Genomic DNA, 25,855 nt, shown 5'->3' on the forward strand with positions numbered 1-25,855 from the left:
ACAAGAGACAGTATAGTAGGTGGCAGAATCTACCTGGCTCTTAGCTACTCTAAAACACTTCTCCTCTTTCCGTGTGTCTGAACCTGCCTGTGACAGATCTAACTGAATCTGGCCCCAGGAATCTGTGAACAGCAAAAGAGATGAATAATTTCTGAGCAGAAGGAAATCTACAAGAATGTGATTCTCACACTATCGGGAAAACCGTATGAAAAGTCTTTTTCAGCTTATGGTCCCGATTAATCTCAACACCCTTTGTAGCAAATTTTGTAGCTCCCTAACAAACAGAGTTGGCCACATGCACAAATCTCAACGAGTGAGACATTTTTCTGTCTGAGTGTCTTCTCCACTTTCAAATTTTCTTTTCAAACATTAATTCTAGAGAAAGGTAGAAATCAAACTAGAAATCCTATCCTTTTCAACTCTCTGCTTCTAGTAAAATATATTATTAAGCCATGAATTCTGCATGTAAATCGTACTGAGTGAAGAGAATTATTAGCCATAATATGATAGATAGACACCACACCTGGTTCCAATGGACTTACAACCTCAGAGAGACCATGCTGGGTGCACAGCATAAGGACAATAGAGACAGTATGATAAAAGTATTAAATCAGTGTAAAAAGGGACCAAGACCATCACACATGACATGCACTCAGAAGAAATGTACATTCAGTTGCCTAATATATGTAAATGGTAAGTCATTTGTGATTAGCATCAAGTCCTCAAGTTGCTTTCTGTGGGGCACTCACTCGTGATCAAAACTCTCTCTCAGTAAGATGAAGTAGAAGGGACGTTCTTCAACCTTATAAAGGGCACCTACAGAAAACCTACAGCTAACCTCATACTTATGATCAGGTACATGGGCTGTCGTACAGAATCTATAGAAAAGCTATTGGAACTAATGAGGAGGGATGACAGGAGAAGGTCAATCTAGTCATTGTCTACCGTGCTAAAGACTTTGGAGCTCATCTTCTAAATGATGGGAACCACGGAATACTTTTGGACCGTGGAGCGAGCATCTGATTCTCAGTTGAGAAAAGCTCCCTCTGCAAGGTGAGTGAAGACTGGTCTGAAAGTTTTAAGATTGGGGCAAAGAGACCAATTCAGAGAGTTTTGCAATAGATCTAGTGAGAAATGATGAGGGACTGAAGGATGATGGAATAAACAGAGAACAGAGGGTGGATCTGAGATGCATTTAGGAGGCAAAAATATCAGAATTTGATGACTATGGAGTGAGGGAATAAGAGGAATCAAGGATCATGTTCAAGGAGTCCAGGCTCCAATGGAAGCCAAATGTGCATCAGCACTTCCGAGTTGTTTGAAAACACCAAAGGAGGAAAATGGCATCTGACATTGGGTTGAAAAAGGAAAAATAATAAAAATCCAAATTGTGTTTTTCTAAGTGAGCTGAAATACACTGTGGTGGTGAAACATACAGGCTAAGAATATGCTTTCTCAGTTGTTTGTACTATGTGGTTGTTTTCATGATTTTGAGTTTTGACCTCATCTTTTGGTGGGAGTTTTGTACATTTTCTGCACCCTCATCAAAGTGATTTTATGTTTGAAAGATTGTGTTCTAGGAAGATCTGCCAACCAATGATAATAAAGGTTTCTTTCATGAGGTCTCTGAGCCGGAACTGTAAGCTATAAGGAATGGTGACTTACTACTGGAACTATTACTGGTTTCTAAGGATTAAGATCCATAATGACTGAAAGTCTGAACATAACAGTTTCACATTCTGACCTTTTTCCTGCATGTTTTCAATTCCTTGATGTCAAGTGTGAAATATTAGCAGTGTAGAAAGAGACTTTTGGGTGAAAAATGCCTTTGCTTCCAGGAAAGCTTGCTGTTTTTCCTTTTCATTCCTGTTCATTTGGGAATAGATATTAGGCCTCCTTGTTCTGCGGCTATTATTTGAGGGGGAAAATACAAATAGAAGCCAAGAGTATATTTTAAAAATTGAAGAGCATCAAGACATCACAGCCTGAGTTGGCCATAAAGATTTACAATTACATTTCCATCACAAAGACCCTGGCCCATCATATTTGGCCATGACCATTTATGTTTTGATTTCTATTTCTCTGGCGGGACAACACCCCAATTAGACAGATGAGTGCCCAATGCTGATTTTGGAGCACATCCTTGCTGGCCTAGGTTACGCCGGGACTCCTGTGGGTCTTCTCCCTCAACTGTGCATGGGTCGTTGTCATCCTGCTATCCATGGATTCTTAGCTTATAAAAAACAATCTAGGTTAATACATGCACAGTCATTTAACCTTGGTTATTCCTGACTTACCTGGATAATTGACCAGGATTTTCCATGAATTCTCTAGGTTCTTGCCTCTGGGTCCTTTTTATTCTGTGCTATGTAAATTGAGTGTTGGGGATGGGTTGGGTGTGTGTGTGTGTGTGTGTGTGTGTGTGTGTGTGTGACAGGAATTTATTCCTTAAATCTAGCAACTGGGTCAGACTGTCTGCTTTAGCCTCCTAATAGCGAACAGTATTCTTCTTTAAAATACCACACCAAAGTCCTAACTGGAGAATTATTGTAATAAAAGCTGAGCTGTTATTGCAGATTCTGACTTGCTTGGAAAAAGAACCATTTTCATTCAGAGCTCATATATTGCTAATACAATACATAGCTCACCCCTTTCATAATTGTATGCATATTATGCTGTCTGTAGGTTCCCTATATATCTTCAGCAAAGGAAATACAAAAGAAGAAATAACCAGACTTCTGCTGCTTCCAAAAAATAAAACCCACAGTCACCAACAGGGCTTCCCCAGTATTTCAAACCATTCCAAGAAGAAAAAAAAAAAAAAAAAAAATTAAAAGTGACTCCATGGACAGATTTTCCTTTCATCAGGATAAGAGCTGCATTTCATTACTTAAAAAATCCTCGTTCGTTTAAACAACACTAAATGCTTCCTGGTCTGGATATATAAAATTATTGGATGGCCGCTGCTGGCCATTCATCTGAGACCCTGATGTGCCACAGTCGATTTTTGAGAACTGCTCTGCCACTTAATGTGACAAACATGCAGCCTTGCCGTTTAAGGGATCTTTGAGAAAGGCCATCCCCACATGAAATGAATTTAACAGCAGCAATTTGTCATTTTGCCCTTCCTTTGCTGGGGGAAAAAAATGCTAGTGATTTCTTTTGACTTAAACTGGGCATTCAAAAAGCTGTTTTTATTAATGAATCATATTAAGCCACTAGTGAAAGGCTCCCTGACTCTGTTTAAATAACAGGCTATGATTCCTCTCCCCTCAAGCTCCCCCCCCACCCCCATTTGGCTCCGCTGCTATTAATTGAGGAGTTTCTTTGTTTCTTTCCTAATGAAGCTAACAGAACACATCTGTCAGGTGCCCGTATTCTTTGCCTGTCTATAGTATGTAATAGACCAGCTGGAGGCTGTAATGCTACACAATACCCCTGGCCGTTACAGCAACTATTTATTCCTGGGCTTTTCCTCCGAAAGGGATTTGGAAAAAAAAAAAAAGTCTGAAATTTGGGCCTAATTGCTATTTACCCAGCGATAGACACCTGTTCTAGCTGAGACATTGGCTCATGAATCCCACACCTGAGACCTTAGGGAGAGTAGAGGGGAAATTTCAAGCAGCTGCCAGTCCATTTAGACATAGAGAGCTTTAACTTGCGGGGTTTGTGTGTTTATATGTATACGCATATATTTTTAAATACTGTATGTTTAGTATGCACACCCATAACCACAGGGTATATATTAAAAGCTGTGTACTATTATTTCACGGTCAATTGCTTATCTGAAGGCTATACACATACTGGCGTACAGCTACAACTGTGATCGCTTTAAAAATAATGCACCGAGGCTGAATTCAGTATCGATAACAGGCATGTGTCCTTCAAAATGCTCATTCTAGGCCTTGAGGGAAAATGGTTTCTTATGATGAATTGGAGGAAAAAATTTAATCAAACATAAACTTTTCTTGGAAAGATTCAACTTTATTTTGGTCATTTGTTTTGTCAAATAGCTACAACTTCTCTTGTGACGTGGTCAACTTATTTTTCCCTTCTATCTTGGTCAGAGCAGCACAAGCTTCTATTTATTTTTTGAAGTCAATAATGATATTTATCCTTGCTGCTTGGTTTGCCTTGATAATGCCTCTTCTGCCCATAAATACTCCAGAGAAATAGCCCATGGTCACGATGACAGCATTTACGTTTTGTGAAAATATAAAATACCAAAACCAAAAAAATAATTCATAACGGAGACTCTATGTAACCTAAGTTAATATATTACATAATGTTAAGTTTAGTAGTAGTTAGAAATTCAAGTTCATGAAAAGGCTATTAGATCACAAAAATACTGCCTTCATTTGTAAAAGAATGCAAGTTACAAGAATAGATACGTACGTGTGCGTACACATATGTACACATGCGTGTGCATGGGTGTGTGTGTGTATATATTCCCTGACTCTACACACTCCAATCGCATTGCCTCTTTTTTGCTTGAGGCGTGTATCTGTGAAGAGAGTAGACTGGGAATAGAAAGATTTCGCACAAGCTCATTGGACAAAACAGAAATAAAGCATTATTGCCCTGCTATTTTATCTGGCCTCTTATCAGCAGACAGTCCTGCTGCAGAAGGCTGGTGGGGAGGGGGTGCTCAGGGGGTTAGATGGAGAAGAAGGAGAAAGGACGGGCAGGTCTTTTTTCCTTGTCCTTTATATCTTTTTTCCCAATCAGTAGGACTTCTAAGCTTTTTGATGGATTTCCCATTGGTATTGCTAGAACAGCCTCCCATTTACTTACTGTTTTGAGAAATTTGGCCTTTCTGAGCAAATCCAATAAACGACACCTAATTTGCTACCCAACTAGAAAATTATTTATGATTTCTCCCAAAGGATACATGAGCTGTTTTCAATACTGGTGTGCGAATTCACAAAACAAAATTAAAAGGGTGAAAGGAGACTTAAATGAAATGCAGAAATACAATTCATAAATGAAATCAAAATTATCTGAGTGATAGTAGGTGTGTGCACACACGCATCCATGCACGCACCCATACACGCACACACACACATGCTGGTTAAGAAATTCCATTTGGTCTCATCTGAAGCCAGAGATGACCGAAGAGTCAGAGCCTTAGGGGGTAGCTGGGGATGACAGGAGAGATGGACAGTACTCACATACAAATGAGTGCTTTGCCTCAGGGCTCACGCAGTTGGTTGGAGAGCTGATGCGGAGACAGAAATGCATTTCCCATGAGAAAGGAGAGCAGTGCACAGGGAACAGGGTCACACCAGAACAGGTGATAATGAAATTAGAGTTAATGAAGGCTGGAAGAAACCAAGGCCAGATGGGTTGGTGAAACTGTTATTTGAGCTGCACACTAAAACCAGGCATGGTATCTCAGTACAGGAGAAAACAATTGTTGGAGGTACACGGTAGAAAAGTCCTGGGAAATATAAGAATCCTATTCTCATCTCAGAAGCAGGTCATCTCTTTGTTTCTATATTACAAGATTTTGAAAGTGGATGATTCTGGGAGGCAGATTATGTGACCAAGGACAAGATAGATAATGTCTCTGAGCCTCAGTTTCCTCTCTGGTAAATGAGGATAATACCTACCTTCTTCTTTTTGGGAAGATTAAATGAGATACTGTTTGTAGAGGTATGCTCAGGTGGTGTCAAATATGTGATAACATTATCATATTTCTTTATAGGCAATTAGGCCATTCTTATAAAAACGCCAGTAAAGGCAATGTCCATTGGCTTATCCAGTAGTTGTCTACTCTCTATAACTCTAATAGTGAACATGCCACATCAAAAAAGAGAAATGAACCTTAACTATGTCCTGCTGTTCTTCATAGGTTTTTACGTCTGCAGTATATTATGAAAAATAAGCATTTGGTCCAAAGGAGCTAAGAAACTAAGTGATGCAGAGATAATACACAAGGGAGTTGTTAAAACAAAAGAAAATTTATGTTATGGCAGAGATCGGTGTTGGTCCTAGAATAAAGTGGATTTTGAGCTTGATAGAGGTATAGATTGAGATAGCTATGCAGGCTTTTCCTCCCAAAGTACTCTGTTTGTAATGCCATCCTCTTAACTGTGGGGGTGAAGCATTTTGCAAGTCATTTGCCAGACAAATCCTTCCTTCTCTGGGCTGTGATTCATTTGCCTTGGAGTATATTCTCATGGGCCCACAGGAGCAGAGAATGATATTGTGTGTTGAAATATCAGTTGGGGCTGCTCAAAATCTTCTGGATACTCTTCCAATCTTGAATACATCCCACACTGAATCCTACCTTCTCAGGTAGATGCCAGGCAGCCTGCCTCAGTGCTCCCTGGAAGCTAAGGTTCAGGCACTGGACTTTCCTGATTGGACATGAACATGTGAGATTTGGAGGCAGATAGATGAAGGTACCAAGAGGAGACTGATCTCCAGGCAAGCATGGCGGCAAACGTGTTCAGCTTTTTGGTGTTGGTGCTGGCAGAGTTTCCAGCATCTAGTTTAGATGCCATGTTGCCAAATGGTATTTACAAGGTATTTCAATAGTAAAGAATCTGGTGTGGTAGAATAGTGGTTGTGGTCTAGTTCTCTGACTCTTCTGAAGATTCTAGGAACTCCCTAATACCTTTAATAAACTCCGTTTCTATGTGCACCAGCCAGAGTGGATTCAGTTGTTTGTTATTAAGACTCTTGACCATGGTACATGTAGTGTATGTTTTATAACATGATTAAAAGTAATGACTATATTTTAGTTAAATAGTGCCGTGGAGGCAGCCCCTACCTCCCAAGGACTCATTTGCCCTTCTCTTGGTAATTGTCCTGGTTTTTTGGGGGGTGGGGTAGAGAAAATGTTGTTACCCACAATTCTCTAGAGCAGCTGTAGGTCAGGGGGAAGTTAACAGGTCATGTGGCTCAGGCCTGCACTAATAAGTGGAATTCTATTTATTGGCCTTACCTATGGAGCAGATATTTGGTCCAATGAGATGAAGGGAGAAGTGTTCTAGATGCTTCTGGGAAAGATCTCCTATGAGAGTTTCCAGAAACAACTTGTTCTCTCTCTGGGCATATTGAGAAATGTAGTTCAAAGGGTTGTTTGCTGTCTTCTTTAAGCCATAAGAGGGCCAGCTCCGGGATGAACATGATACAACAAAAGACAGTGGAAAGCCAGAATGAAACCATTTCCTTGATTTCATCACTGGGCCACCAAATCTACCCAACCCTTAAGTTCAGTCTAGAGACAGACTTTCCAGTTATGGGAAATAATTAATACTCTTTTTGTTTGCCCCCTTGCATTGGGTTTTCTGTCTCTTGCAATGGAATGCAACCTAACTTACCAAATACACTTAAAAAAAAAAAAAAGAGTGGTAAGATGCTCCTGATGTAGGACTCAGGGGTATTTTATGAACTATTGGGAAAGGAAAAAAAGTTGCCAATTAAACTAACACAATGTTTTTGTTCTTTAGCATTTTTTTTCTCTTTCTTGTGCCTCTTTCTTTCTTTTTTATTTCAGCTTATTATGGGGGTACAAAAGTTCAGGTTATATATATTGCCCATGCTCCCCCCATCCCCCCCAAGTCTGAGCTTCAAGCGTGTCCATTCCCCAGACAGTGCACATCGCACTCATCATGTAGGTATGTACCCATCCCCTCCCCCACCCCCACCTTTTTAGCATATTTATTTTATACTTTCTGCAAAAGCCCTTTTACACATATTTTGGCTTTTTTGTTTGTCATTTATTGTTTCTGTGCACATAAAAAGGAAAATACCAGTAAAATAAATTTATTAAATATTCTGGAACTTTTTCACATTTGTTCTCTGTCTGCCCCTACGCTTCTGTTCATCTGCCCTTCTTTGTCCAGCCCTGTATTCCGGGGTGGGGGCTCACCCTGGGGGCTGCATCTCCCCAGCTTAGTGCCAACCAGATGCTGGTTGACAAGGAAAGGCACCATCAGGAGCCTGGGGGACATGAGGAAAGCAAGGTTGGGGCATTTTTCCCAGCTGTGACCTATGAGACTACAGCTCCTCCATTTCTCACTGAGCTCCTGTTAATATTTTCTGCCTTCATTTCTTCAATCCTAGGGGTAGTAACGGCTTCTTGGGGGGATCTAAGTAGTTCTTTTATTAAAGTCTTTTTATTTGAAACACTGAGGGTGAATTCTGATCCCTGACAATTCCTAACTGGTGCAGAGTCCAACTCTTCTAGATAACTTTTCTACTCAGAACCTTTACCTCCTGTGTTCCCCACCTCGGTTCGTTCCTTGTGTCGTCAAGAACATTGATGATATGGCTTTTTTTTTTTTTTTTTTTTTTTTTTTTTGAGACAGAGTCTCACTCTGGTGCCCGGGCTAGAGTGCCATGGCGTCAGCCCAGCTCACAGCAATCTCAAACTCCTGGGCTCAAGCAATACTCCTGCCTCAGCCTCCTGAGTGGCTGGGACTACAGGCATGCGTCACCGTGCCCGGCTGATTTTTTCTATATAGATTTTTAGTTGTCTGGATAATTTCTTTCTATTTTTAGTAGCGACGGGGTCTTGCTCTTGCTCAGGCTGGTCTCGAACTCCTGACCTTGAGTAATCCTCCCTCCTCGGCCTCCCAAAGTGTTAGGATTACAGGCGTGAGCCCCGGCACCCGGCCATGTGGCATTTCTTAAAGGAGTGGTCACTGTTTGCTCCAGTAATACTTCTAAGATGTAACTTTGAGAGGCAGCCACATTCCTCTTGGTGGCTTAGTATCATGTTGATCGTATCGCTTCTTAAGTCGTAATAAATCTCCCGTGTTCTCACACACATCTGGACCACACTTTCCATTTCTATGGCCCTCCTCTCTTCAGATTCTTGCCTGGTGAATGTTGTCTTCCAAATTGCTCTCCCTCCAAACCATCCAGTGCATCCCAATTCCCTAAAATATAATAAAACCTCATTTCTTGTCTGACAATGAAGACCTTCTATAATCTTATCTCTTCCAGATAAAATTTTTTTCTTTAAAAAAAAAAAACACACACACACACAGATGCTTATTGTGCTCCTGGTCCATACCAGCCACTGTTCTAGGAACTGTGGATACAAGCATAACACAGATATTTTCCAAGGTTAGGAGACAGCCAGATAAGCCAATAATTATTACTGAAGCATAAATGCAACAGATGCAACCTGTATTGCCTTAGATTGCACTAATCTGGTCGACAGAAACTGGGTCATGGTAACAATAACAAACATCATTGTTGTTATTTATTTATTTTTTTTTCACCTTATTTGAGACAGGAAAGATGGCATAGGCTTTTGCGCTGCCCCGCCTGGCTTCAAATTACTGTTCTCTCATTTACTTGCTGTGTGACCTTGGGCATTGTACCTAAACTCTCTGTTACTCAGTTTCCTCATTTCCAAAAAGTGGATAATAATGGCCATTTCATAGAGTTGTGAGAATTAAATGAATTTTTTAATATTTGTAAAGTGCTTAGAACAGGATCTGGAATGTAGTCATTGTTTAATCACAAGCTTAGCTATTTCAGAAGCAATAGTATTTATTTGACTCTTCCCCATAGCAGGACTTTAAGTTTCCTTAAAATTCCTGCCTCCATCATCCTGCACACACTCCTACTTCCTGAACTTCTTTAGGGTTGCCTTGATCTTGCTCTTAGTTTTGGGCTCTAGCCTTCCTCAGACCACCTCGGGAGAAAGGGGATTATTATAAAAACGCACAAGTTCTGGCGCTGGTCCTAGGAAGATGTCTGATGGTGTTGGGGGCAGCTGCTTCCCATTTCACTCTCATAGGCCCTGGGATCTCTACTATTTGGCATTTCTGCCTTTCTCTATGTACTCCCTCTATTTCTTTTTGTTCCCTGGCTATTCTGCTCTTTATCCTCCAGAGAGAACCCAATTGATTGGTCCAGAGATTAGCCTCACCCAATTGGGCTGACTTTCATGTGCTGTGTCTCTTTATATAGATTAACAGTCAGTCCATGAGTTGGCCTCTTGGGGTGGGATGCCCAACCTGGTTCCATCAGGGGCTCCCCTGGTGCAAGGACTAGCTCAGCTCAGTGTCACTGCCTTGGGGATGTAAACTAATCAAAGCATTGCCCAGGTACTAGTTCTAGGTCCACAAACTACTACTGGCCTGGAGGAGAGAAGTACAACGCTGAAATAAGTGTTTAGAGACCTTTGCTGGAACAGCCAAATGCATTATCAGTGGTCTTGTCTTGCAATCAGGATATGGACCAGTTGGGGTGTTGTCAAACATGCCCGGGGAGTTGCATGCCTCACGCCCTGAGTACTGATCATGTGCAATAGGACCATATGATGCTCTACAATAGATTGGAAATTAAACCAAAACAACACAAAGCTGGTCCTTCACCACAAACTGTATCAGATGCATGATTATAAGCACTTTTGAGTGACTTGCAGTGGGCATCCTTTCTGAGCAGCCAAATTAGTTAGAGGCACCTTACCGCGGTGATCACAGGCCTGTCATGTGGGGATCATGGTCATACAATTTAGCAAGCAGACAACCTTGAGGATTTCAACCCCAGCTCGCCCCACTGGCTGGGGCTTCTGTGTGGTGCACAAACCACACAGCCATATGCAGCCTTACATTGTGGCTGTGCCCATGGCCTCCTGGACCCAGGGACCTGGGCTTCAGTTCACACATGAGACTGCTTTTATTGGGAGCTTCTTCAGCCGGCCTTCTTCACAACAGTCTGATCTCCAATTTGGGGCAGAATTCAAGATCCTTATCTCCAAAATCTTGGAGCCCAGGCAAATCCAGATGTATTCATGACCACTGTTTTAGTAATTCCCACACATGAGACTTCATGATAGAGAAGACGCTTCTGAAATGGTCTGTGACGTTTGGAAGCTGGCCTGCTCAGAACTCTTACTGGACTTGCAGGCAGGTGTCACTAATCCTACCTGCCATCTGTGTTTGGTAGGTATAGTAGTGATCCGCATTGAATTATGTCCCTCGTGTCCATTACAAATGTACCTTTGTAATGTGACCCTGTAGTTCCTACCATCAAAAGGTGGGGTCTGTTTTTTCACCTTCTTGAATCTGATCTGGTCTTGTGACTTGTTTGACCAATAAGATGTGCTAGAAGTGGTGTTGTGCTGATTTTGGAGCCTATGCCTTAAAAGGCTCATGGCTTTCACGGTTCCCCTATTGTGACACTAAGACGACAATGTTGTGAAGTAGCCTAGTGTAGTCTACTGGAGGGTAAGGGACAATGTGAAGCACTCAGATGCCCAGTGGATAGCCAGCACCAACTGCCGGACACATGAGTGGACCTATCTTGACCCTCCAGCTTGAGCTGAACAGTCAAATGACTGTAGCTTCATGAGTGATCCCAACATGACAAGGAGAAGAACCATTTGGATAAGCAACCCATAGAACCATGAGAAATAATAAATCACTGTTGTTGTATACCACTAAATTTTGAGGCGATTTGTCATGCAGCAACAGACAACCAAGACAGCATCCTACAAAGTCCCTTCTCTGACCAGCCAAGATACTGTGACTATGTATTATTGCTACTTCTGTATCAGCTTTTTACTTCTATTACTGAGCCGTAAGCTTTCGGAGGGCTCTCCGTAGGACCCCTCTTGTACTTCTCAGAACAAATATCAAAGTGCCTTCCACATACTAGACACTCAAAAATATATGTACTTTAATGCAGTCTATTCAACATTTATAATCAAAAGGTCACACAACACAAATCTCCACTGAAGACTCCACACTGAATAATGATGAATCCATTAGAAAGGCAGATGGAAAGAACATGGCAATTTAAGGGCTTTGCTACTTAAGCGGAAGAAGGAAAAGACAGAGGAATTGGAGACCTGTATCCATGTGGGGCTTTGGAGATCTCTCTCTGCAGGTCAGTCTAATCCGCAAGCAGAACCTCAGCTTCTATCCCACTGCGAGGCTGGGTGGCTGTGAGCTGGACTGGTTGTGAGTATCTGGTCTCAGTGACAGGGATCACGGCTCCTTCCCAGAAAAAGACATTTCTCTTCCACTCGTTTGGTTGCCCACCAGAGATAGCATCTGCTTTTCTTCCAGGAGCTCTTGGTGTGCTCTCTGGCTGGGCTCTTCTGCTCTCCCATGTTCTCCTCTTCTGACCACACCACCTTGCACTTCTTCTAGTGCTACCCACAGTGTGGTACGGGTCACATGGGCAGTTTCTTGTTCCACGTCTGTCTTCCACTGTGGTTTGTAAATTTTGTGAGGGACCATGTCTCTCTTTTTCTGGAGCGTGGGTAGACGTGTTTAAAGAAGCATGAGGAGCTGCTAACCTACCCCATGCTGCATAAATTTACTAATACATGAGAATGTAATAGCCAAAATAGATCTATCCGATCTATTTTGATAAACTTTTTTTTGCACGTTATATGTCACAGTTGCAATTAAATTTCAATTAAGAAATTTAACATTGGTTTATTGTGCCTTCCTATGTCCCAATTTTAATGTCATAAAATGGAACTAAATAATTCCTGATATTGATCTGATCCTTTCAACAATCTACTTGATATGACTCTCCGTTTGTAAAGGTTTTCCTTATTAATGCCTTTTGTTTGGGATCCCAAGCTCTTATTTTATCTATTTAATGTTCTCCATAAAAATTTGGCCTATGTTAAAATAGCTAAAAAATGACTTTTTATGTTAGATTTTAATGGCACTAGATCAAAAGCTTTCTTGATGCCCAGCTAAATTAAATTTATAACACCTTCTCATGGTTTCTTTTTTAGGGGGAAAAGACTATCCACTTTGTTATGCATAATCCTACTTTAGGAATCTAGACAGTCTATAATTAATTGCTCTACATTTTTCTCAATTTCAGTTGTGATAGTTGTGTTTCCTGTTTGTCTCCAAAAACTTTTAAATTCGTGAATATGAACATATAATTTTTTAACTTTGAGAAGTTTGGGTATACCTTTATCTGATGCTTTTGAACATTTGAATACCAGTAATTCAAATGTTCACTTTCTGGTAATGGTAAGTTGGGGGAAAGGGAAATAGCATCCCAAGTTAAGGTCCTGCAGGGAAACACAAGTTGCTTCTGTAAATGTAAAATGTTAATAATTCTCTTTTATAATTTCATTTACAGTAGAGCTCTTGGGTTGATTGTAGGTGAACAACAAATCTAGCATTAGAAAAGAGAATTTTAATGATGGCTAACTTTTAAAAATATTTTTGACTCAAAAAGTTGATCCCTTGACCTGGATAACCATTCGTTGAAACATCTTATAGTTGGCTTCTCTGGGTACTTGTGAAGGTTTTCATCGGTCAAACAAGGCATAAATTATCTGGAACTAAATAAAAGCTCAAGAAACTAGAAAAAATAGTTGCACTAAAATGCAATAAAGAACTATTTATAATCTTTCCTCCTTCTCATTCTTCTTGGTAACTCCTGTTTCATCTTATTTTAACCTGTTCTCAAGTTAATTGAAAGTGAGTGCTAGCTTGGATGTGGATGGCAGGGAAAAACTTCAGAGTAGAAACAATAAGTATAAAAATAGATAGTTCAACAATAACCTTTGATACCCAAACCACTTCTTAGTAACAAAACTGTCACTACATTATTAAGGTCAATATACAAAAGTAGCTCAGATGAAATAAGCCTATGTGCAAATAAGCAAAAAACTTGTTAAGATTTCTCATTTTTTAACAAATGTTTACTGAGCACCTACTATGTGATCAGGCATATGGAGGATCTCCTAAACTGTACAGCCTTCCAAGCCCTAATGAAAAGCCTGTTGTTCTATCACACCTTCAAGGATTCCCAAAAAACTTCCCATCTGCAGAGATGCTGCTTCTAATGTGCCCAAGAAATAAGTCACAGGACATCCCATGGAAATACCAGAGAAACTCACATGCTAATTCCTGATGCCACTGAGAGGCTGGAACTATAGGAGTTGACATTGGGGTACATTATTCTGTTTTTTCATTCCCAAGGTTGGAGGTTGTACCCTTGCCCATGACCTCTGTCACCAATGTCTAGCAAGGGGTCTGTCTGGCCTGATAACCCTGACCCTTACCATTTGTTGCTTCTTTTACTACATCTTACCAATGGAGGAGGTGGCATGGACTCAAGTACCTAGGCTCTCTTGTTGGCTTGGCATAACCCAACAGAGGACAAATGAATAGACATTGTCCCCACTTCCAACAATTTTATAGTCAATAAGCAAGCAGAAGAATGAGGTGCTATGGAAACATGCAGCAGAGTCTCTAACTCCTAAGGAACGTCATGTCTAAAGAATGAGTAGATGTTGAAAAGGCTGTGGGTGCAAGAGCAGGGAGAGGTTCGTTGACCTGAGGAACAACCTGAAGGAAGTACAGTGGGTGCCAGCCCACATGTGAGCCCAGGAGGAGTTAGATGGGCTGAAGGGGCAAAGAGGGGCTGGATCATGCCAGGTCTTGCAGGTCTTGCCAATCTCAATGCACTGGGAACACTTTGAAGGGTTCGAAAGAGGGGAATGGCAAGTGCACATCATTTACTCCCATACCTTGCAGATCAGATCTGCAGTGAAGACGCTTCTGGGGGTGGCCAGGGAATCTGGGTTAAAATACACAAACAAACCTCAGCTAACTTTGATAAGATTTAGGACTTAAATTTAGTCACTGTAGAAATCAATATCAAGGAGAGATTCAAACAATAGACTCTGATTTGTGGCTCTATATACAGAAGAGGAAATACTGGGTGATATTGAAACTCAAAATTTATAGAGTCAGTTTTTATTGGGTTTAAGAGTGTTTATTAATTATGCAGTCATACTGTTGGTGAGCATTAGAAGGTATATTTTCATTTTTTTCTTTAAAATTGAAAACTCAACAAAGTGGGATTTTTGGTTGGCTTATTTGTTTATTTTTGATTAACCAGATTGTCTTTCAACTTAGTAAGAGTGGTTTTTTGGGGTCTAATTGTCTTTAAATTTTCAAGTCAAATTTTCTGCTCTCTGGATCTGTTAATTGTAGGTGGGCAAACTACATATGGAAACAGTTTGAATTTTTAGAAGTTGCCATTTCTTTTCCGAGTCTGGCATTTTAGGTGCTGTGAGATCCCTCCCTATAAGCCCTGTGTCGGTTTCCTATGGCTGCTGTAACAAATTAGCACAAACGTAGATGCTTAAACCAAAACACACTTATTATCTTTCTGTTCTGGAGGTCAGAAGTCCGAAGGAGACTGGTAGGGCTGTGTTCCTTCTGGAGGTCCTGGGGGAGAATCCACTTTCTTGCCTTTTCCAGCTTCTAGGGGCTGCCTGTGTTCCCCAGCTCATGGCCCCTTCCTCCGTCTTCACAGCGTATAGCTCCAATCTCGGCTTTCCACATCACATCTCGTACTTCTGCCTTTGAGCCTCTTGTCTCTCTATTTTAAAGATGTTAAGATTATGTTGAGCCTTCTGGAATGATCCACAGTAATCTTCTCTCCTCAAAGTCCTCAATTTACACACTTGCAAGGTTCTTCTTGCCATGTAAGATAACATATTCATGGGTTCTGGGTATGAGGACAGGTACATCTTTGGGGGGCCATTATTCAGTCTATCACAGGCCCTGAATAAACTAAAAGTTTATTAATCATGCAATTTAAAGCTTAGAAAGAAAGCAAAAAGATGGGAGGCATGCTCTTTTATTGTTGTGCTGAGGGTTTTTTATTTTTTAAACAGGCTTATCCAAATATTATTTCATTATCTGGGGAATGAATCTGTGTTTGATTCTTATATTACTATTAATTTAAGTTTCAGACCCTGGGCAATACATGTTAACATGTAAACTTAGAAAGAAATTCAAATAATTGTTACCCAGGAAAGATAACCCCAAAAGTTATGGTTTTATAACTTTTTTAAGGACATATAACCCTAATGTCCTATAGGACATTAACCAGTTTTTTTCTCTAATTCAGCAAACTTATTTTAATTTCCTAAGTATATTATCTGTTCCTTTTCATTTTAATTGAATACATTTTTAACACAGATGCATCCAATATTTGTATAAGAGTCATGTTTTTAACTTTCTGATAATTATACTTTGACAATGAATTTGTCTGGTAAACTATATTAAATGGCCCAGTAGCAAACTATATTGGCTTAGTTCAATATCCCGCCGAATTCCAAGAGTTGATAATGATCTTTGCTTCTATCTGTACTCCCAAATCAATGATATACTCTTGGGGAAACCTAAGTAGATTGGCTTTTCCATCTACATGGAGAAGCCTAAGTTTTGTTTTGTTCTTTCTAACTTAAACACTATTAATTTTCTATACTTCACTATTCTTCCATCTGATCTATGGAGTTGGTGGCAATAGTGATGCATAGCAAGTTTTGCAGCATGCTAGCACATTTACAGAATAGTGACCTAATGGAGCTTGACCACCAGCTCCATTTAAAGCTGGGTAGGACAGAGGAACCTAGAATGCTTGGAACATCGGAAGTTGGCATGTTTATTTTGAATGTAAGGGCAAAGGGAAACTGACGTGGCTACTAAGAGGTAGTGAAACCAGCTTGTAATGTGAAGGATTCAAAAAGGTTAAAATTGTAAACCATTGGGGGGAAAATAGTTAACTACCTTGGGTTTAAAAATAGAGGAAGTCACTACAGATGACTTTGCTTTTAAAGGTAATTGGAAATGAAGTTTAAATTGTCATATAAATACATTTTTAAAAATGTGTGACTATGTTCTGTGTTCCCACAGCTTAAAGTGTGGCAATTTTTAAATAATAGGAATGTGTAAATAACTATGCAGGAAGACATAAAAGAGTACTGTGTCAGGATTCTGTAGACAAACTCGCACTCCATCAGCAGCTCAGTCAAAATTCACATGTTCCAAAAGCAACAAAACGTAGCGATTCATTATTAAGAAGGCGTAGCGGCTGAGCGCTTCCATGTTATCATGGTCTGATATTATTTACCAAAGAATATTCTTAATTAAGAAGGAAAAAAAACACCAACACTCAGCAAACACTAGAAAACTATAAAACCTCTCTGTATAATAATTTCCATTTTGCTTAATTTGATAAGAAACATAAAGAAGAAAAGTAATGCCTCAGCGAAGAAGGAGGGTGGATGAAGGAAGCACATATTAAAAGAACTGGATACAAATAATACTGGATTGTTTCTCTTGTTTGCAAATTGTACTTTGTCTTTTTCTCACTTTGATTTTCATTCAATTCCTTCTGGCATTTCAAATTCACTCTAACATGTGAGTGCCGTGGCAAATATTTAATTTCCTACTTTGCAATCCAATCTATATTTTTTATTTCATACTAAAAGAAACATGTTTGTTTGTTTTTCTAGCAATGCCTCTATTAGGTAAGCAGCCGTCACTGTGTTTGTCATGCACTGAAGGCATATAGTCATATGCCCTGGGCACGGTGGAGGGTGGGGCGGGAGAGATTTCACTAAATAAATCACCTAGTGTAGCTTTGGTAGGAAGAGCCCTTATTGCCTCCCTGTTACCTTAAGGCAAGAGTCTAAAGAAAAGAATGCTAGTCCTCCTAGAAGTGGGCAGAACATTCAAGGGACTACAGTGGTGGATTTTTTTTTTTTTTTAAAATGCCAGTGAAAGCAAAGTCTAGTAGAAACATTCAAGAGACTCCCTTGAGATGATGGTACTAGAGAATGATTCTGAGCACTAGGAAGAATTTTAATTAGGCTGCTATGGATACCTATAGATAGCATCAAACAACTTCCATTTGGCCGCCTAGCTAGGCAATGACGGCCCCTGGATGTGATCAAAGCCCCCCTGAGTTCTCCGGGGTTCCCCTTGAATCGAGGCCGTCTAGCTCATTTAGATGCTTCGCAGTGTTTGGCAGGGCTTGGGAGTTGCGTTTCCTCCCAGTGCTTAACCTCTTTTCCCCTAAGACACAAATGTCAATATTGGATTTAGTCTGGTTGAATGGATGTGTCAGAGGGGATATTAGTGACTGGCAGCCACAAAAGGGTTTTGCAATTGGCAAAAGTAAATTTCTCACAAATGAATCAAAACAGTTTGAGGTGGAAAAGAAGCCGGGGAAAAAAAGGCTTGCCAAATTTTGTCATGATGCCTCATTAAACGGATTTGAAGACTTCAGCATGGGCATTTTATCTGGAAGCTACTGGATTCACCCTGCAGGAAGCTCAAGGAGTCGGGGACAGAGAGCATCTGCTTTAATAGTTTTCTATGAAAAGTGTCAGTATAGTGTCCCTTTTTATAGTATGAAAACATTGAGAGTCTAGCTTCAGACGATCAGAGTGCCTCGCTCATTATGACATCCTTAGACCATTTCATGTAAGAAATTAAAATGGTGGAAGTTTTTTTATTGGTGGATACATTCATGCCTTTTAAAACTGGTTGTGCTGCTTGCTTTTTTGTTTGTTTGTTTGCTTGCTTTGAATGCTTTTTAACAGTCATACATCCTTGCTTTGGCTGGGTGAAAATAAACGGAGGTGGTTCCCACAACAGAATCGCCTTTCCTGGACAATTCACACTTCTGGCATAATTGCTAAGGTCATTGTTTCTGTAGTCGCATTTATGTTTCTAGTCATTTTTAATATTATGTGCATGTCTATTTCAGGGAACCAGTATTCTGGCAGGAAGGCAAACGGGAAAGACAACCTCGAGGGTGTAGTTATTGATTTACTAATTAAAAGCAGTCCTGAATTATCCTTTTCACATTTAGCAATACGTGTTAACAGTTATAAAGCTAGAAGTCTCAGAAGGAAACTCGAATGTTATGGGAAGAGAGCATAGAGGTAGCAACTCACCTCCTAATCAGCTCTAAAGATTCACTGAGAGCCGTGGACAAAATGTTTAGAAAGGTGGGCTCTAAATCCCAAGAAAACATCATGACATACATGACCCACTTCAGTTACATCTTCTAAATTTGAAGTTTTGCCAAATGGCTGAAGAAAGCAGTGGATTTGTTAAAGTCTAGCTTTGGAGCCTATGGCTGGAACCTGTAGGCTCCCCGAATTTTCTATATCAAAAGATAAACAACACCTAAGAAGTTTCTACTTTATAAGACACATTAAAAAGGCTTCTATTTTTCTAATGAGAAAGAATTATCAGGCTACATAAATTAGGATTGGATTTGGTTGCCTGTAACAAAATGCCAGCAATACCAATGTCTTAACCACGCCAAGTCCGTTCTCCCACAAGGAACGAGTTGATGAGTTGGGCAGGGGAAGACAGGTGTGACAGCTCCACATTTCGTCAGGACCTTGGTACTTCTCTCTCGGCATTCTGCCATCTCATGCCTGGCACCTTACGAGCTACAAGGTACTTGCAATCCTAAATGTTTTAAGATGTTTACAATTTTGTAAGAGACAGGTACATAGCAATTTAATTATAATATAATGAATAAATAAAATAATATAAGAATACAGAAATAAGATGAGATTTTTTTCTTCTAAAATAATTTAGAGAGAATAGTAATAAACATGAAGCAGGGAAAAAATATTTGTTTGTGTAAGTGGGGGAATAACACTGGTGTTTCCCAACTCCTGGTCCACAAATCCTCACTAGGGAGTGTGGTGCTCCTGCATCTTTCTCCTTCAGCTTGTGGGCGTGGTGATGCCCCTTGGTCACAGAGACTGTGGCCTTGTCCCAGGCTGTGACACCACGGGGTATTACAAAAGGGTCCAAAACCCATGTTCTAAAACATAGGTTGCAATTGATGGCCACAAGCCAAACATAATCTACAGATATAAGTTTTTGGCCAGCTTTGTGTTTTGTTTTTAAATTAGTTACCAACATTTAACAATTGGGAGATTTCAGAGAACAATTTGACCTGTGGCTTCTCTTGAAAAATTAGATTAGCTTTGGGCCTCTGTAACCCAACATTTCTCCAGAGCTGATCACTTGTAGCCAGTTTGGATAGGGCACTCTCTCCAATTTCCCATCCACCTACCCTCTCCCTACTGCTTTATATTATCTACCTGGGCCTGTAGATATATTTGCAACTTTTATACTAAAAATTTTTGGTGTTCTTTGTAAACACATCCTGAGGGTGGCATGTTCTTTTAGAGTCAAAGTGCTTGTGCCAGTTCTGGGATGCCTCTCTTCATATTTCTTCCTGGTAGTATAGTTTAGGAGTCCTCATCCTTGGGGTTGGGTCTTCAGGACTACTTTTGGGCTGAGTCTTCACAGCCTATCACAGCCAAGGTGGATCAGATATGGGACGAGGGTTACAGTACAGAATTGACATGTCACCCCACTCCCCTTATTTACTTAATGAGATTATTGTTGAATCTTGGGTCTCCTGGAAGTTCTTATAATTTATCCTGGATCACACCTGAAAGCTCAGGGAGAACCTCACAGATACTCTCAAGCTATCCCAGTGACCAGGGGTGTGGGACAGAGTGATATTCCCCGGGTATCATTTATTGGTATTCAAGCAAAGCTCACTGGGCCCTCCTAACAGTCCTCTGCTATTTTCCTGTTGCAGATTACACAGTGGAAACTTATGGTGTTACAGCCTCAACAAGGTTGAAGTGCCAGTATCTCCCAGAAATACCCTGAAATGAAATAATTAGAATATCTCAGCTAAGTGTCTTGGAGGGCCAGTTAAGCTTAGAAAATTCTCATTAGCTATGACCGTGTTGCCCTCTCTAAATCTACTGAGGTGTCTACCACCCCAGGCTATTACCTAATTATTGCTAAACAATTCCATTATCTAATAATTTTCATTAGGACAAATGAAAAAGTTAGTGACTTACTAGTTACTCTCTTCGCTTCTTTGCATTCTGTATGAGTTGCCAAAGCATCTCGCAAGCAACTCAGCAGTAGTTGAGACTATCTCATTTATGGGGCATCCAGAAATATAGTTGGTTATATCAATCTCTGTGTGAAAATTATTTGCACAGTTCAGAATATCTTACTCCCATTAGCTGTAGCAGGCTGTGCATGAGAGAGTACAGAGGTCAACATAACATCAGAAAAGAATCTTAAGAGATAACAGTTACACAGTGCTTAGTACAAGCTGAGCACACTTAATCTGAAAATCCAAAATCTGAAACTTTTTGAGCACCAGCATGACACCACAAATGGAAAAATTCCACACCTGACCTTATGTGATGCCATAGATCAGGGGTGGGGAACCTGTGGCCTTCTAGGTCCTTAAGTGCGGCTTTTTGTCTGAATCCAAATTTAACAGAACAAATACTTTTACTTTTATTAATACATTTTTGTTCATCTTTTATATTTTTATTTTATTTTTAAAATGAACATATTTAAAATACCAAAGAATAAAATAAGTTTCAACAAAATAATCCTCCCAGATTGACTGGCACAATTAGAACATCAGTAAGACATAAGGGCTAAACTGACGGATGCTATGCTCATGATTTAGTTCTAACTCCCCCCCGCCCTCCACTCCGACTGGTGCCACTACCATAAGAAGCTGGTTGGCGAGAGTTTATGGGGGTCAAGTATGCCGGTCTGTTATCAGCTTTTGACAACAGTGCATTGTGTTTCTGTTTGAAGTGGAATTTGTAAATAGTTGCACAGCTTGACAGTATTTTTAAATTCTGTCTGCTTAACAGCCCATCATGTCAAAGAAGACCAAGAGAATGCTGAAGGAAACAAACAGATTTTTAAATGAGGATTGGGAATTGCAATATTATCTTGTTTCTGCTAAAGATAAGATGATTTGCTTGCTTTGTGATACTGCAATATCAACATTAAAGAAATTCAAATCTCATCAGCAGTATCACACTCATAAGGACGACAAATATTTTAAATTAGAGGGAGAGGCACAAAAGGTTGTATTGTAGAAATTAAAAGATGAAAAACAAAAGAAAAGACAATTCTTTCAAGTAGCAATAAAGCCTGGAAATAATGCCACTGAAGCAACTTATAAAATAGCTCATATACTCAGGGAAAAAAGGGAAGCCATTCAGTGATGTAGAAATTTTGAAAGAATGCATTGTCGAAGTTGTAGGATGCTTGACCCCCAAAATGTTTCAAAGTATAAATTGCGTCTTTCAAGGAAACCATAACAGATTGGCAGCATGAATTAGTCTTCAACTTAACAACTTAATGCAATACTTCAAAAGGAAAAAATATATTATTCAATTGCTTTGGATGAATCGACTGATACTACTGACTCAGCATGGGTTTTATACTTCATTCAGGTCATAACAGAAGATTTTCTTGGCTTAAGAAGAGTTACTCACTTTGGGCACTCTTATGAACAGAACATGGGAAATAGATATCTTCAACAATTTTCAAGGTACGTGTGGTGAAATTAGACTGAATTTGATAAATTTAGTGAGGTTATGTACAGATGGTGCACTTTCTATGTCAGGAAAACATGAAGGGTTTATTGCACCGATTAAAAAAGTACTAATAGATCGAGATGTTCTCATTTCTTTTCATTGTATCTTGCATCAGCAAAATCTCTGTGCCAAAGCTATTGTTTTAAGTGACATTTGCAACAAGTTAGAAGTATTGTTAATTATATTTGTGCAAATGCAACACGGCACCATCAGTTTCATAACATGCTGAAGTTGAATGATGAGATACTCAGTGTGAATTTGCAGTATCATTCTAAAGTGTGTTGACTATCCCAGGGACAAGTGTTAGTCAAAATTTTATCTCTTCAAGAACAGATAGTTAAATTTTATGAAGAACAGAATCAGCAATGTGAATTATTGAAAGAAGATTTCTATAGGAATGTAGCATTTCTGCATGCTATCATGTCAAATAAAAATGACTTGAATATTTCTTTGCAAGGTAAAACTAAGTCTATATATGATATGTGGCAAAAAATCCAAGCATTTCAAAGAATCTATCTTTTGTCAAAACACTTCTTCAAAAGGAAATTTTGAATGAACATTTTCCCCAGTTAGCAAAGGTCATTGATGAGCAGGATGATATATGCAAATCATTTGAATAATATGCAGTTGTTATAGGCCTATTAGTTGGATAACACAATGAAAGTTTCACTGACTTTGAGAATTATGACTTCACACTCAAATTAGCATTTCAGCCTTGCCTAATTGATATCACCAAGGCACCTAAAGAACTACAGATGGAATTGATTGAGCTCTCAGTAGGTGACGTTTTAGTCATTGTTTGATGCTAAGAAAGATCCAATTGAAATATGGAAAAATGCAGTAGAATACCCACACCTTTGGCAACATGCCTGAAAAATGCTTTCTTGCTTTTCAACCACTTATTGCTGTGAATCTACATTTTCCTACCTGAGCCAAATCAAGACACCCTTAAGTCACAAATGACTGATACCCACCTACAGGATCAACTGAAACTGAAGACCTCTATGCTGCAACCAAATATTCAAATGCTTTCCAACAAAAAGCAGACACAACAAAATCATTAAAAGGTTAGTTAACTTTAAAACTAACAAATAATTTTTATTTTTTGAATTATTAAGTGTATAGTAGCTATATTTTTTACAAAATAATGTACATTTTAAGTATATCTATTATAATTGAATTTCTTGAATGTGGCCTTATTTGATTACATCTAAATTAATGCAGCCTTCCGACATGAAAATGTTCCCCACCCCTGGGATAGAGTCAAAATGCAGGTGCACAGCACACATTTATTCAGCATCCCCAAGGGAAAAATAAAATTACCTTTTGTGTTTAGATTTGGATCTCAACCCCAATATATCTCATTATATATTAATATATGCAAATATTCCAAAATTTGAAAAAAAATTGAAATCCAAAACACTTCTGGTCTCCAGCATTTTGAATAAGGGATACTTATCCTGTATGTGTTAGGGACTAAATATGTCTTTAATCCTCTGACAAATCTAAGAGCTAGGTATTATTATTTCCCCAATTTCATAGGTAAGAAACCCAAGGCACAGAAGGGTTAGGGCACGTGCTTTGGTTCATAAAGCTAGGAAGTACAGCTGGGATTTGAAATGAGGCAGTCTGGCTTCAGAGTTCACCCCCTTAAACAAAAATATAATTCCTCTCCCTTACAGGGCAGCTGCATGGTGAAGCTAGGGGCTGGGAATGAGACATCATGAGTGGGAGCCAGCACTGTAATCGGCAGAAATGGACCCCACATAACTTAGTATTGAATTAAAATGTTTAAAAAATAAAATTCAGAATAGAAAGATATGAAAAGAGGAGAATGGAAGTAAGTACTATAAAAAATACTATGAGAAAGATGAGGCAAATTTGAAAAAGAACCAAAGGGAACTTCTAGAAATGAAAAATATGATCTTTGAAATTAAAAACTAAATGAAAAGATTAAGCAGCAGATTAGCCAGAGGTAAAGAGAGACTAATGAACTACAAAATATGACATTTAAAGAAATTTTACACAAAGAATGAAATAGAAACTATAAAGAGAGATTAAGAGATATTAAGAGTAAAGTAAGAAGCTTCACATGTCTAAATAAAATTCCAGAAGAAAAGAATGGGATAGAGACAATATTCAAAATATAAAACACTAAAAATTTTCAAGAACTGAAAATAGGAGTAATAAAGAAAATCATACTCAGATTTGCTGTTGTTAAAGAATACAACACCAGAGATAAAAAGTCCTTAAAAGCAATTAGGAAGAAAAGAAAAAGCATCCATAATTAGACTCTGAATAAAGACTTCTCCAAAACTGTTGAATTCTACCAAACATTTAAAGAAGAACTAATACCCATTCTCTTCAAACTATTCTGGAAAATTGATAAGGAAGGGATACTTCCAAACGCATTTTATGAGGCCAGCATTACCCTGTTTCCAAAACTGGACAAGGATACAACAAAAAAAGAAGACTATAGGCCAATATCTACGATGAACATAAATGCAAAAATTCTCAACAAGATAATAGCAAACCGAATCCAACAGCACATTAAAAAGACCACTCACTATGCTTCAGTGTACTCTACTCAGGTACCCTAACAGCCCATACATCACCACTATACAACTCATCCATGTTATTTATTTTAATTGATTTACCATCTATCCAAATGAAAAAAAAAAAAAAAAGAAAAGATCATTCACTGTGATTGGGATTAATCCCAGGGATCCAAGCATGGTTTAACATAAGCAAATTACTAGATATGATACAACAACAGAAATAAAGACAGAGTCTTATGTAACTCATATAACAGTCCCAGGACTGATATTAGAATATATGAAGAATTGCCTACAAATCAATAATAAAAACACAAGCAACTCAATAGAAAAATGGGCAAAAGATATGAATAGGCAGTCAATGGCCAAGATGCCTGTGAAGATATAAGAAGATACTCAGTCTTTTCTATATCCAAGAAAATCAAGTTTAAAACCAAAACCACGACGAGATGCATTTCACACCCATCAGATTACAAGTTTTCAAGTTTGACAGTACTGGTTGGTGAGGATGTGGATAACTGGGACCAGCATACTCAGAGGGTTCAGGGAGGAAGCAGGCATTACTTGATAAAGTTTAGGGTGCACACACCTTAGCACCCAGAAGTTCTACTTCTACATGTTTACCCTAAAAAAAGAAAACCAGTAATGTGCTTATAGAGTCATTTACAAGAATATGACATTGCTTGTAGCAGCAAATAATTACTGTGATGTCCATCATCAGGAAAATGGGTAACTACACTGTCATCAAAATGAATAAACTAGCCCATCTTTAAAGACATGGGTGAATTTCACAAATATCCTGTTGAGTGAAAAAGACAAGGTGAAGAATATTTCCAATATGACAGCATTTAAATAAAGTATATGTACATGTTCAACAACTTTACAAGGAGTAAAAAGGATTTTAAAAAAAAATACAGGGGAGTAATTAGCCCTATGTTTAGAATAGTGGTTACTTCCTAGAGGAAGGGAAGAAGCTGATATTCATGAGGGGTATGCAGTGAATTTAAAAATGTATATGTAATCTTTATTTCTTAAACTGGGTGGTGGGTGTATGGGTGTTTGCTAT

Source organism: Eulemur rufifrons, chromosome 18 (genome assembly GCF_041146395.1).
Source record: "Eulemur rufifrons isolate Redbay chromosome 18, OSU_ERuf_1, whole genome shotgun sequence".
NCBI classification, from domain to species: Eukaryota; Metazoa; Chordata; class Mammalia; order Primates; family Lemuridae; genus Eulemur; species Eulemur rufifrons.